This window comes from Chiloscyllium punctatum, chromosome 30 (genome assembly GCF_047496795.1).
Source record: "Chiloscyllium punctatum isolate Juve2018m chromosome 30, sChiPun1.3, whole genome shotgun sequence".
Classification (NCBI taxonomy): Eukaryota; Metazoa; Chordata; class Chondrichthyes; order Orectolobiformes; family Hemiscylliidae; genus Chiloscyllium; species Chiloscyllium punctatum.
Window position 1 is genome coordinate 29,917,501 of NC_092768.1, and position 14,594 is coordinate 29,932,094.

General features: G+C 49.7%; 1 long non-coding RNA gene and 1 pseudogene across 1 annotated transcript in view; one reads left to right on the plus strand and one right to left on the minus strand.

The window, feature by feature from the left end:
- The window catches only part of LOC140455371 (uncharacterized), a 124,103-nt gene that overhangs the window by 46,271 nt on the left and 63,238 nt on the right, over positions 1-14,594 (minus strand). The gene's annotated exons all lie outside the window — the stretch shown is intronic.
- On the plus strand, positions 6,845-6,963 carry LOC140455693 (5S ribosomal RNA; annotated as a pseudogene).

The following is a 14,594-nucleotide window of genomic DNA, read 5'->3' on the forward strand; positions in this document are numbered from 1 at the left end:
TGAAGCTCTGCTGTTTCTCTTGAAACAAGCTCTCAACTGCCTGGTTTGTGATATTTTTCAATGGCTCCTCACAACCCTCTTGCTCATTGATGGCTGACCTCTCAATTTGCTTGTTCCCCATGCTTCAGGCGATGCACCTGGCTCCACCAGGTAAGGTTTCTGACAGGTACGGTAACAAGCAACCTTGCTCATCCCTCCCACTGCGCTCCAGCCTGAACCTGCCAGTTAGCTCACAGCTCGGCTGATTTACTCTGTATAAACTGTCACAGTAGTTCAGCAAACTCTGAACGAATTACTGCCTCTCTGCAATGTCCGCATAGAATCTATATCCACTCATGTCACGAAGGAGCAAAATTCGGCTATTCGGCCCATCGAGTCTGCTGCAGCTCATTGTTGAGATCGTGGCTGATTAGGTAATCCTCAAGTCCATATTCCTGCCTTAACCCGCTAACCCTGGATTCCCCCAAGACCACAAATCCAGCCACCTGAACCTCGCACATACTTGACTATGTAGCCCTTTGAGGTAGGGAATTCCAAACACTCACCGCCCTTTGAGAGCAGTAGAACGTCCCTTTTAATCTCTGCTTTAGGGTCACAGGGAGGTGTGGAGGGGGTATTTAGATGGGAAGCTGTTCGAAGGGCCGGTGTGGGATGAATGGTCTGCTTCCACACTGGAAGGACGCTGTGTGAACTCCTCACTCTGAGATTCTGCCCTCAACTCCCCAACAAGGGCACCCCTCCTTCCTTCAGCTCCTGCCGAAAGTCTCAGTCACGTCATTGTGCTAACAGTGAAACAGGAACTGGACTCATTTGGGCCCTTCAACCCTGCCCCACCGTCTGACAAGATCATTTCTCATCTGACTGTAGGCTCAATTCCACTTTCCCTGACATTGCCCCTTCGACTTCCTTGTCAGTCAACAGTCCACTCTTGTCTGCCTTAAAAAGTACTCAGTGCTGTCTGTAGAAGAGAATTCCACAGACTCATAACCCTCTGAAGAATGAAATTCTCCTCCTCTCCATCCTAAATGGGAGAGCCATTTTTTTAAAAATGGTGTCCCCTAGTTCTTGTCTCTCATACTAGGGGTTTCAAGATTGACCCTGTTGGGTTTCTTCGACATTGTCTAGATGCCCTCCAGTTATGTTGTCAAGGGAGTTACGGCCTAGTGGTATTATCACTGGATTATCAACTCCAAGGGCCTGGGTACAAATCCCACTACGGCAGGTAGTGGAATTTGAGTTCAATACAAGTTGGGGATTAACAAATGTTGGCTGTTGTTGTTGGGGGGGAGCCTATCTGGTCCCCCTAGGAAAGGAAATCTGTCATCCTTACCTGGTCTGACCTACATGTGACTCCAGACCCACTGCAATGGGGCTGACTCTCAGCTAACCTTTGGGTAATTAGGGAATAAATACTGGTCTGATCATCCATGTCCCAGGAATGAATTAAAAAACAAGAGAGGACACTGTCTGTCTCTCTCTCTCTCTCTCTCTCTGTATCCAAGTCTTCATAACGACTTCCATGAGGTGACCCCCCCCTCAGCCTCCACATTTCAATGGGAATTTGGAGACTCCATCTGGCCACCCTCCCCTGGTAGGTATACTCCACCACCCCCCACCCCCCAAGTGTCACCTTTGTAAATCTTGCATTCTCTTCAGGCCCTTTGAAAACACGAATTGGCACCAGGCCCCTCTGCCATTCAAAATGCTCATGTCTCACCGCAGCCTCAAATCCATTGTCCTGCTTACTCCTCCCTTGAATCCCAACTGTCAATTGAGAATCCAGACCTTTTTTGTTATAACAACAATAATAATTAATGTTTTCAATGTGACATGCCTGCAGGGCAGTTGGACTTAAACCCAGATCATTTGGTCCCAGTGTGGGGACCGCCATCCCAAGATTCTTTGCTCCTAACTTAAACCCAGATCATTTGGTCCCAGTGTGGGGACCGCCATCCCAAGATTCTTTGCTCCTAACTTAAACCCGGATCATTTGGTCCCAGTGTGGGGACCGCCATCCCAAGATTCTTTGCTCCTAACTTAAACCCGGATCATTTGGTCCCAGTGTGGGGACCGCCATCCCAAGATTCTTTGCTCCTAACTTAAACCCGGATCATTTGGTCCCAGTGTGGGGACCGCCATCCCAAGATTCTTTGCTCCTAACTTAAACCCGGATCATTTGGTCCCAGTGTGGGGACCGCCATCCCAAGATTCTTTGCTCCTAACTTAAACCCGGATCATTTGGTCCCAGTGTGGGGACCGCCATCCCAAGATTCTTTGCTCCTAACTTAAACCCGGATCATTTGGTCCCAGTGTGGGGACCGCTATCCCAAGATTCGTTGCTCCTAACTTAAACCCGGATCATTTGGTCCCAGTGTGGGGACCGCTATCCCAAGATCTTTTGCTCCTAAATTAAGATGGACTTGAATGTTAAGTTTTATCTTATTTCTTTATTTTTCTATTTACTCTATGAAGGTAATGCTCAACTTTTTGAACTCTGCTTCCTTTATTACTTTGTACCTCAGTATTTTGTACCTGAGATACCGTTGTACCTAAGATGGTGCTGTGTGTGACAACATTATACACTTTTCACTGTACTCCTGCACAGGTGACGATAAAATCTCAATCGAGTGTAACACCATGACTGAAACTGCTTTGGACGGTTAATCCCCTTGCCTTGCATTTAACGGGACTGACACTCATTCAGTCTCCCGCCACACACTGTTGTCAGTGCTTCAGATCCCCATGACGGGGAACTTGACAAAAGTATAAATGCCAGGGAGAGCTCGGTGGAATTTATCTGAAGGAGTGGCTGTCACAGTCTGCTTATCTGCAGTCCCCAAATTAGAACACTATCAATCCACTGGGCATTAAGTTCAAGTGTTCTATAAATACAGTTGCCAGACCATGTCACGGGGCTCCGGGGACTGTTATCGGTGGTAGTGGAGCGTTCTGCAACAGCCTCACTGGCAGTTACACCAACTAGAGCTGTGGGCTACACAACAACAGACTCATACTTAGTGTATAACAAGTATCTCTGACAATGTCAGGAGGGCCTCAAGCACTCTAGACGCACAATCAAACAGTTCTGTCCTCCAATTCTGGCATCTTATGTTAGCCTCCTGGTTTTACTCGCTCTATCTTTGATGGTCAAGCCTGGGTCCTAAGCTCTACATTACCCACTCTCAACCTCTCCGTCTCTCTCCTCCTCTGTAAGTCAGATCTTAAAAATGCCTCTTTGACTGAGCTTTAGTTTTATTGCGTAAAAATAAATAAATTTTAAAAATCTTTATCTACATTCACAGTTCGGCACAGTTTTTGTATAATCATTGCAATTTGACATTCCCTGCAGTTCCAAAACAAACCAAAGGCATTTCCTACTCATGCAAGAGACAATTTCATACATTTGAGGCACCGGAAGGATCCGATAGCTGAAGGGACCCCCATTTACCTTCAGTAGGAAGACCCCAGACGATGGTCTGTCCCCACTGCGCCTTGGCAGCAGCTGCCCCAAGCTTCAGTGCATCCCTCAGCGCGTAGTCCTGGACCTAGGGATGTGCCAGTCTGCAACACTCGGTCGGGGTCAACTCCTTGCCCTGGAAGACCAACAGGTCTCGGACAGACCAAAGAGTGTCGTTCACCGAGGGGACGGTCCTCCAGGCACAGTCGACGTTTGTCTCGGTGTGTGTCCCGGGGAACAGCCCGGAGAGCACGGAGTCACGGAGCTGCTCGGGCCAAACCTCGACACAAACCACTGCATCTCCCTCCAGGCTCCCTTTACAAAGGCACACTCCAGAGGGAGATGTCCGACAGCCTGTACCCTCTTCCGCTCCCCCATACCCACACCCACAGCCACTTCACGGGCAGTGTGCAGTGGCGCAGACAGTCCGGGCGTACATGAAGGATCTGACGGGTAGTGCCCTTCTCACCACCCAGCCCTGCGGCTTCTTGGTGCTTGTTGGAAAGCTCTGGCCATGAGTTTTGCCAAATGTCTTTGACAGTCTCGGTGCGCCTGTGATAATCCCTCTCCCTGTCGCTCGGCGTTGCCTCTCCTGTGAGGTGACATGGGACGTTGACACCCCATTTGCAGACGGTGGGTAAGGGCAAGTTTCCGATGTCATAAGCTAACATGTACCATGTGATCTCACAAAGCTGAGAAATGAGCAGGTAATCTGTGTGTCAGTAACGTTTGACTAAGACATTGTCATTGTCTTAATATAATAAAGAGGACATGAAATTTCCCTGGGAGCCAATTCTGGATTCCCCTCCCCTCCCCCCATGGCATTTCTTCAACCTTTACTCAACAAAGCGATTGTTCAGGGAAAGCCCAAACCAGTTTGTTCAGCTCATTGCCTTGGACAAGCTGCAGACAAGAGGGCTGTTGTTCCCAGAAAGCCAAGTTTCGAGTGAAACGCCAAACCCTCTGGTTAAACCAACTCTAGCTTTGACCCAGGCTATGTAAGTTTTTCTTCAATGCCATGGTTAATTATGGCGATGGGACTGGCAAACTTCAAACCCTCCACCATATATCTGTACATTTGATTTATTATTGTCACACATCTCGAGGCGCAGTGAAAAGTTTGGTTTTTCCTGCAATACAGGCAAATCACACCATACAGAGTGCATCAGGCTAATAGAACAGAGCGAGGGATATACTGTTACAGCTGCAGAGAAGGTGTGCAGACAGCGAGAGCAACATTAGATTTAAAATTTGAGCGGTCCATTCAGAAGTCCAATAACAACGGGGAAGTTCTTAAAATTTTTGCACGTGTGTTTAAGCTTTTGTACCTTCTATACAAGGTTGGAAGAGATTATAAGCAGGTACTTGTGTTCCCTTGCTTAGGAACTTGCCCCAAAACATGCCTGGCTTCTGTCGAAACCAAAAGTAAATACACGATATCACCTGAGTTGTCACCTGCAGCACCCAATGTCCCATAGAAGCATACAAAAATAGGAGCAGGAGTAGGCCATTCGGCCCTTCCAGCCAGTTCCACCAGTCAGTGTGCTCCTGACTGACATTCCAACTCCATACCCTATTTCCCACTCTCTCCCCGTTCCCTTTGATCTCTCCAGCTTGAAGAACTAAATCTAACTCATTCGTGAAACTGCGTTGGCCTCGATTGCCTTCTTTGGCAGACTCACCGCTCTCGGGGTGAAGAAACATTTCCTCATCTCAGTCCTAAAATGCGTTCCCCATATCCCGCAGGGGATACTGTCACTGGGGCTGGCAATCCAGAAGCCTAGACCATTGCTCCAGGCAGGTTCAAATCCCACCAGTTGTTGGGTGGAACACAAATTAAATAGTCTCATTGACAGCGCTATAAAACCTGTTGCGAAACCCATCTGGGTTTTGTTTTTGAAGAATCATGTACAGTGTGGAAACAAGCCCTTTGGCCCAACAACTCCACTCCGACCCTCGGAAGAGTAACCCACCCAGACCCATTCCCCTACCCTGTTGTTTATATATTCCTGCTGACCCACGTAACCTCACCTACACATCGTTGAACGCAGTGGGCAATTTAGCATGGCCTAACCTGCGCATCTTTGGACTGCGGGAGGCAACCGGAGCACCCGCACGAAAAACACGCGGACGCTGGGGGGAGAACATGCAAACTTCACATGGGCAAGCCGCTGGGCACTGGGATCGAACTCGGCGCTGTGAGGCAGCAGTGCTAACCACTGAGCCACCGTGCTTCAGAGAAGGAGATCCCTGACCCACAATCAAATTAACAATTTAACACGCGGGGCAGAGCCCACTGCACTGAGCCCCTGGCAGTGATGAGATTCAAATGTGAAGATTCAGTGGCTGGAACTGCAGCTCACCCTGTCTGACAACAGTGCAGATAGCTGGCCTCCTTTAATCTTTCACAGGATGTGGGTACTGCTGGCAATGCCAGCTATTGCTGCCCACGTGGCAGGGTGCTGTGGGTCTGGAATCGCAGGAAGGCCTGACCAGGTCAGCATGGCAGATCTCCTTGTTCAGAGGACGTGGGTTTAGCACAGTGACTCACTGGTTAGCGCTGTTGCCTCATGGCGCCGGGGAGCCGGGTTCAATTCCAGCCTCAGGCCACTGTCTGTGTGGAGTTTGCACACTCCCCCTGAGTCTGCGTGGGTTTGCTCCGGTTTCCTCCCACAGTCCAAGGATGTACAGGTTGGGGTGGAAAGGCCGTGCTAAATTGTTCAGGGGATGTGTAGATTAGGTGCATCAGTCAGGGGGAAATATAGAGTATGAGGGGAGGGGAGGGGAATGGGTTTGGGGGCGGAATCCTCTTTGGAAAGTCGGTGCGGACTTGTTGGGCTGAAGGGCCTGTTTCCTTGCTGTAGGGATTCTACGCGACCCAACGGGGTCATTTAGTGACAATTCAATGCCTGTTTTAGGTCACAGAGACTGGCTTTACGTTATTCCACTGCACGCCAGGGAGGGGCGGCAGGCCTTTGCCCATTTGACTTGCAGCGGTTCAAGAAGGCAGCTCTCCACCACCTTCTCAAGGGGCAACTACGGACAGGCCGCAAACACTTGCCTGGAGAGCCGACGCCCACATCCCCTGGCTGGATTAACAAAAAGAATTGCATTCAAATGGGGACAATTCTCACAGGGATCAACAGGGGAGGGAGGGGTTGTGTCCAGAACGAAGAGATCAGGATAAGGGGCAATCCACCTTGGAGAAAGGAGGAGGAATTTATTTGCTCAGAAGGTCACGAAAATGTGGAATTCTCTGTCCCGGAGTCTCAGTCATCGACTATATTCAATACAGAAATGGAGACGTTTCTCCATATTAAAGGGTAGAGGGATCTTGCAATGAAATGGCATTGATGTCGAAGACTGGCTGTGATCTTTGACAGTAACAGTTCTGGCCATACTGGTCTGAAAGCACCTGATCTTGTCTGACCTCGGAAGCTAAGCAGACTCGGTCCTGGTTGGTACTTGGATGGGAGACTGTCTGGGAATACCAGGTGCAGTAGGCTTTGGGTGTCACGGTGGCTCAGGGGTTAGCACTGCTGCCTCACAGGACCAAGGCCCCAGGTTCGATTCCACCCTCGGGTGACCGTCTGTGTGGAGTTTGCACATTCTCCCCGTGTCTGTGCGGATTTCCTTCCACAGTTCAGTTTAAAGATGTGCAGGTCAGGTGAATTGGCCATGCTAAATTGCCCTTAGTGCTCGCTGCATTAGACAGAGGGGAAAGGGTTACTCTTGGGAGGTCCAGTGTGGACTTGTTGGGCCGAAGGGCCTGTTTCCACACTTAGGGAATCGAATCTAATCTAACCTCATCAAACGGCTCAGCAGCTTTGAAGGGCTGAATGGCCTACTGTTGCTCCTCTGTCTTCTACTCTAAAGTAAATAATTACTGGCTTCGTGTCTGAGTCTGCTGCAGGTCTGAACGAAGCCCTTAATGTTGGTTTGGAATGAACACCCAAACAGCTGTCAGCACTGCTCTGTCAACATCAGCCCCAAGCCAATGGTTTCGCAAGAAAAGAAAATGAAAATAGGGTACTTCCCCTTTCTACCTCCTATCAGAGTTTTTGATCACATCCTGGCTTTCCGATATAGCTCCAGTGAAAGGAGATGACCTTCCATTCCTGTGTGTCACAGTTACTTCATGGTAAAGTCCTGGGGAGTGTGGCTGAACAGAGAGACCTTGGAGTACAGGTTCATAGCTCCTTGAAAGTGCATTCGCAGGTAGATAGAATAGTTTGGTAATGATTTCCTTTATTGGTCAGAGCATTGAGTATAGGGGTTGGGAGGTCATGTTGCGACATTGCTTAAGCCAGTTTTGGAATACTGCATTCAATTCTGGTCTCGCTGTTATTGGATGTTGTGAAACTTGAAAGGGTTCAGAAAAGAGGTTTATAAAATCATGAGGGGCACGGATAGGGGTGAATCTTTTCCCTAGGATGGGGAGTCCATAACTAGAGGGTGTAGGATTAAGGTGAGAGGGCAAAGATTTTAAAGGGACGTAAGGGGCAACTTTTTCACGCAGAGGGTGGTGCACGTATGGAATGAGCTGCCAGAGGAAGTCATAGAGTCATAGAGCTGTACAGCATGGAAACAGACCCTTCGGTCCAAGCCGTCCATGCCGACCAGATATCCCAACCCAATCTAGTCCCACCTGCCAGCACCTGGCCCATATCCCTCCAAACTCTTCCTATTCATATACCCATCCAAATGCCTTTTAAATATTACAATTGTGCCAGCCTCCACCACTTCCTCTGGCAGCTCATTCCATACCCGTACCACCCTCTGCATGAAAAAGTTGCCCCTTAGATCTCTTTTATATCTTTCCCCTCTCACCCTAAACCTATGCCCTCTAGTTCTGGACTCCCCGACCCCAGGGAAAAGACTTTGCCTATTTACCCTATCCATGCCCCTCAGAATTTTGTAAACCTTTATAAGGTCACCCCTCAGCCTCCGACACTCCAGGGAAAACAGCCCCAGCCTGTTCAGCCTCTCTCTGTAGCTCAGATCCTGCAACCCTGGCAACATCCTTGTAAACCTTTTTTGAACCCTTTCAAGTTTCACGACATCTTTCCAATAGGAAGGAGACCAGAATTGCACGCAATATTTCAACAGTGATGGAGGCTGGTACAGCGCCAGAGACCTGGGTTCAATTCCCGCCTCAGGCGACTAGCTGTGTGGAGTTTGCACGTTCTCCCCGTGTCTGTGTGGGTTTCCTCCGGGTGCTCCAGTTTCCTCCCACAGTCTAAAAATGTGCGGGTTAGGTGAATTGGCCATGCTAAATTGTTGGGTGCAGGGGTAAATGTAGGGGAATGGGTCTGGGTGGTTGCGCTTTGGCGGGTCAGTGTGGACTTGTAGGGCCGAAGGGCCTGTTTCCACACTGTAAGTAATCTAATCTAATCTAATCTAATTTAATTACAACATTTAAAAGGGATTTGGATGTGTATATGAATAAGAAGAGTTTAGATGGATGTGGGCCAAATGCTGGCAAATGGGATTAGGTTAGGTTAGGATACCTGGTCAGCATGGATGAGTTGGATCGAAGGGTCTGTGGCCTCAAGGCCCAGTGTGGTCTGGGGTCAAGGCCCAGTGTGGTCTGGAGTCAAGGCCTGGTGTGGTACAGAGTCAAGGCCTAGTGTGGTATGGAGTCAAGGCCCGTTGCAGTCTGGAGTCATGGCCCAGTGTGGTCTGGAGTCATGGCCCAGTGTGGTCTGGAGTCAAGGCCTAGTGTGGTATGGAGTCAAGGCCTGGTGTGGTACAGAGTCAAGGCCTAGTGTGGTATGGAGTCAAGGCCCATTGCAGTCTGGAGTCATGGCCCAGTGTGGTCTGAAGTCAAGAACCAGTGCAGACTGGAGTCAGGCCCAGTAAGGACTGGAGTCAAGGCCTAGTGTGGTATGGAGTCAAGGCCCACGCGGACTGGAGTCAAGGCTGGTACAGACTGGAGTCAAGCTCTGGTTCAGTCTGGAGTCAAGGCCCACACAGTCTGGAGTCTGGGGCGGCACGGTGGCTCAGTGGTTAGCACTGCTGCCTCACAGCACCAGGGACCTGGGTTCAATTCCCGCTTTGGGCGACTGTCTTTGTGGAGTTTGCACATTCTCCCCGTGTCTCCGGGTACTCCGGTTTCCTCCCATAGTCCAAAGATGTACAGGGTAGGTGAATTGGCCATGTTAAATTGCCCAGGGTGTTAGGGGCATTAGTCAGAGGGAAATGGGTCTGGGTGGGTTACTCTTTGGAGGGTTGGTGTGGACTTGTTGGGCCGGAGGGCCTGTTTCTACACTGTAAGGAATCTACTCTAAAGGCCCTGCGCAGAGCGGAGTCAAGGCCTGGTGCAGAATGTAGTCAAGGCCTGGTGTAATCTGGAATCAAAGCCCGGTGCAGAGTGGAGTCATGGCCCGCATGGTCTGGAGCCAAGGCCCTGTGAGGTCTGGGGTTAAGGCCCACGTAGACTAGAGACAAGGCCCACACAAACTGAAGTCAAGCCTAGTGCGGTTTGGAGTCAAAGCCATACAGATTGGAGTCAATGCCCACGCGGTCTGGAGTCAACGCCCACGCGGTCTGGGGTCAAGGCCACACACAAACTGAAGTCAAGCCTAGTGCGGTATGGAGTCTAGGCCCATGCGGACTGGAGTCAAGACCACACAGACTGGAGTCAGGCCCAGTGTGGACTGGAGTCAAGGCCCAGTGCAGACTGGAGTAAAGACCACACAGACTGGAGTCAGGCCCAGTGTGGGCTGGATTCTGGATTAGTGGTGCTGGAAGAGCACAGCAGTTCAGGCAGCATCTGAAGAGCAGTAAAATCGGCGATTTTACTGCTCCTCGGATGCTGCCTGAACTGCTGTGCTCTTCTGGCACCACTAATCCAGAATCTGGTTTCCAGCATCTGCAGTCATTGTTTTTACCCAGTGCGGACTGAAGTCAAGGCCCACACAGACTGGAGTCAAGGCCCACATGGACTGGAGTCAGGCCCAGTGTGGAGTGAGGTCAGGCCCAGTGCGGACTGGAGTCAAGGCCCACACGGACTGGAGTCAGGCCAGTGTGGACTGGAGTCAGGCCCGGTGTGGACTGGGGTCAGGCCCAGTGTGGACTGGAGTCAAGGCCCACACAGACTTGAGTCAGGCCCAGTGCGGACTGGAGTCAGACCCACATGGACTGGAGTCAAGGCCCGGACGGACTGGAGTCAGGCCCGGTGTGGACTGGAGTCAGGCCCAGTGTGGACTGGAGTCAGGCCCAGTGTGGACTGGAGTCAAGGCCCACACGGACTTGAGTCAGGCCCAGTGCAGACTGGAGTCAGGCCCGGTGTGGACTGGAGTCAGGCCCAGTGTGGACTGGAGTCAGGCCCAGTGCGGACTGGAGTCAGGCCCAGTGCAGACTGGAGTCAGGCCCAGTGCAGACTGGAGTCAGGCCCGGTGTGGACTGGAGTCAGGCCCGGTGTGGACTGGAGTCAGGCCCAGTGTGGACTGGAGTCAGGCCCAGTTCGGACTGGAGGCTTGGTGCAGGCGTGCGGTAGGTTGAAGGACTGTTGTTCTGAACTTTCCTTTCCCTATTTATCTAATTTATTCCTGCGATCTACAACGCTGGATTTATTTCTTTATTTTTATAAATTTGTTTTTCCCCTAAGAACTTGCACTGAAGAAACTGCACGCAGGTACCTTATACCGAAGGTGGTATTGTCGGCGGAGAGTTGGAAACTTTTCTCTGCACACTCATCGGTGAGCGTGAGAATGAAACTAATTCTGTTCCAATCCCCTCTCAACCTTCTGCCTTCCACTTTAAAATGATTTGAGGTCTTTTTCAATGTATAATTTCAGTTACAGCACTCTGTCAACCTTTGCCATAAAATCTGTATCTTATGATCTTATTCTCCTCAACCACCTGATGAAGGAGTGTCGCTCCGAAAGCTAGTGCTTCCAAATAAACCTGTTGGACTATAACCTGGTGTTGTGTGATTTTTAACGTTAAAATAATGCCCCTCTGGTTTAACTAAGGGAAACAACTGTCTCTCTCTCGCTCTCTCTCTCCAACCTGTCCTAGTTCACAACGTTATACATCTCTCCCATCAAGCTTCTCTGCAATACGCTGCACTGGCCATGAAGCACTCCGTCCTGAGACTGTGTCAGGCGCTGTGCAAATGCTGGCTCATCTTTCTTCCTCCTGTATCAGTCCAGCACCACGAGAAACCCTTTCCACCACCGTACACGGCAGCCCCTGACCAGGTACACAGACGTTTCAATGCGCAGCGGGCGTGTGGAGGCAGGCTGGGGAACATGCATTTCAAAAGCACATTCCGGAATTCAAACGCCGCCGAGCAATTTCCTCCGGAGATTCCGAAGCTCCACATGGAGCAGAGGTGAATGGGACTAGCTTGGGCGTGCCCTGGTTTTAATTATGCTCGGAACTTTTATCCCCTGAGCAGGAGCAGGTGAGATCTTGCAGGACTGCACCATATTCTGCTGTTTGCTTCACCTCTCACAGCCCCACAGCCACATGTTTCAAAACAACCCACCGTGCACACACTCTCAGGCAGTGCATTCCAGATCCCAGCCACTCGCTGCGTGAACAAACATCTCCTCAAGTTGCCACAGCAACTTTCGGTAATTACTTGAAAAATCTCTGCCCTTCGGTTATGGAACTTCCCACTAATGGGAGAGCTATTTCTCCCGAATTACTTTTTACCATTGCCGTTTTGAATCCTTCAATCAAATTGACCCTCTCTTGGAGTCACACAGCACGGAAACAGGCCCTTCAGCCCAACCCGTCCATGCTGACTGGGTTTCCCAAACCAAATTAGCCCCATTTACCAGCCCATACCCTCTAAAACTTTCTTATCCATGTAACAGTCCAAACATCTTTTGAATGTTGTAATTGTACCAGTCTCTACCACTTCCTCTGGCAGCTCATTCCACACACGTACCACCCTCTGCATGAAAAAGTTGTCCCTCAGTCCCTTTTAAATCTTTGCCCTCTCACGGTAAACCTATGTCCTCTAGTTTTGGACTCCCCTACCCTGGGGAAAAGACCTTGGCCACTTACCTTTTCTACACTCTCATGATTTTATAAAAAATCTACAATGTCCCCTCAACCTCCTGTGTCCCAGGGGAAAAAAAACCCAGCCTATTCAGTCTCTCCTGATAACTCAAAACTTCCAGGCTCAATAATATCCTTGTAAATCTTTAATAATAGAAACTAGTTTAATAACATTGTTTCTAATAGCAGGGTGACCAGAATTGTATGCAATATTCCAAACACAGCCTTGTCAATGCCTTCTCCAGCTGCAATGTGACCTCCTGTACTCAATGCTCTGACCGATGAAGACAAGCATACCAAACACCTTTTCCAACTGTCTACCTGCAACGCCACTTTCAAGGAACTATGTACCTGCACCCCTAATTCTCCCTGTTCGACAACACTCCCCAGGGCCCTACTATTAACTGGGTAATAGACTAACTGGTTTATCTCACCAAATGCAACACCTCACATTTCTCTGCATTAACCTCCATTTGCCATTCCTTGGCCCAGCTGATCAAGATCCCATTGTATTCTTACATAACCTTCTTCACTGCTCACTCTACCACCATAGAACATCGAACCATACAGCACAATACAGGCCCTTCAGCCCTCAATGTCACACTGACCTGAAGCCCATCTTACCTGCACTGGACGTGCAGGTTAGGGTGATTGCCTGTAGTGTTCAGGGATGTCTAGGGTTAGGGGCATTAGTCTGGAGTAAATGTAGGACAATAGGGTAGGGGAATAGGTCTGGGTGAGTTCCTCTTTGGTTGGGGGGGGGGATCGGTGTGGACTTGTTGGGCCGAAGGGCCTGTTTCCACACTGTAGGTGATCACCCATATATTTATCCAATGACCATTCAAATGGCCTTAAAGTTGGCGAGTCTACTACAGTTGCAGGCAGGGCGTTCCACACCCTGCCTACTTTCTGAGTAAAGAAACTACCTCTGACATCTGTCCTATATCTATCACCCTTCAGTATAAAGCTAGGTCCCTTCATGCTAGCCGTCGCCATCTAATGGCGTTCTCCCTTCTCCAAAGAAGGCAGCTCCATTTTCTCCAGGTTACCTACATTCTTGGAGCATTTCTAAGGGATATTTTCCATGCCGTCTCCAATCCCCAAAGAGTGGTACCCAGTGCTCCAGTTCAGCTCAAACCAGTGTGCTATTCCAGTTCAATGTAACTTACTTCAAACTGCTACTGATAAAGGATGCTGCACATCTTATTAACTGCACCCCCAACTTACTCTGCTCTCTTCAATTACTTATGCATACAGATCTGTCTGTACCCTTATGCATACAGATCTGTCTGTACCCTTTCACCTTGTACCCTTGAGATTGTCACTCTCTCTCTCTCTCTCTCTCTCTCTCTGTTCGTCCTATCAAAATCAATCACTTCACACTCCTCTGCATTATATTTTATGTGCCGCGTGTCCGCATATTACACAAATTGACTTTGAAGTTCGCCATTATCCACCTCACCGTCCACAGTACTTGGCTATCTCATTACTCACTTCCTCCGCACTCTCCACGGATATATATCCCAATGCAGGCGGACCCAGTTTCTCTTGGGATGCCAGGTCTTGATGGATGAAGAGAGATTGAAGCAGTTAGCGTGATATTCACTGGGTGGGGGGGGGGATTTCGAAGAATGAGGGGGTGGGGGAATATCTCACAGAAACTCGCAAAATTCTAACGGGATCAGGCAGGGTAAACGTAGGAAGGATGTTTCCCGATGACCTGGGAGTTCAGAACCAGAGGATCACTGTGACATTGGAGGCGTGTTTGGGCTGAGACGATGAGGAAAAATCTCTTCACACAGAGACGGTCGGTGAGCCAGAGGAATTCTCTGCCTCATGAAGTGACTAAGGCCACAATGGTTGGCATGGTGGCTCAGTGGTTAGCACTGCTGCCTCATGGTGGAAGGGATCTGGGATCTGGGATCGAGGTGGCTGCCTGTGTGGAGTTTGCACATTCTCTGTGTGGGTTCCCCCTGAGTGCTCTGGTTTCCTCCCGCAGGCCGGATGAATTAGAATCATAGAGCACGGAAACAGACCTTTCAGTCCAACTTGTCCATGCTGACCAGACATCCCAACCTAATCTAGTCCCATTTGCCAGCACTTGGCCCATATCCCTCTA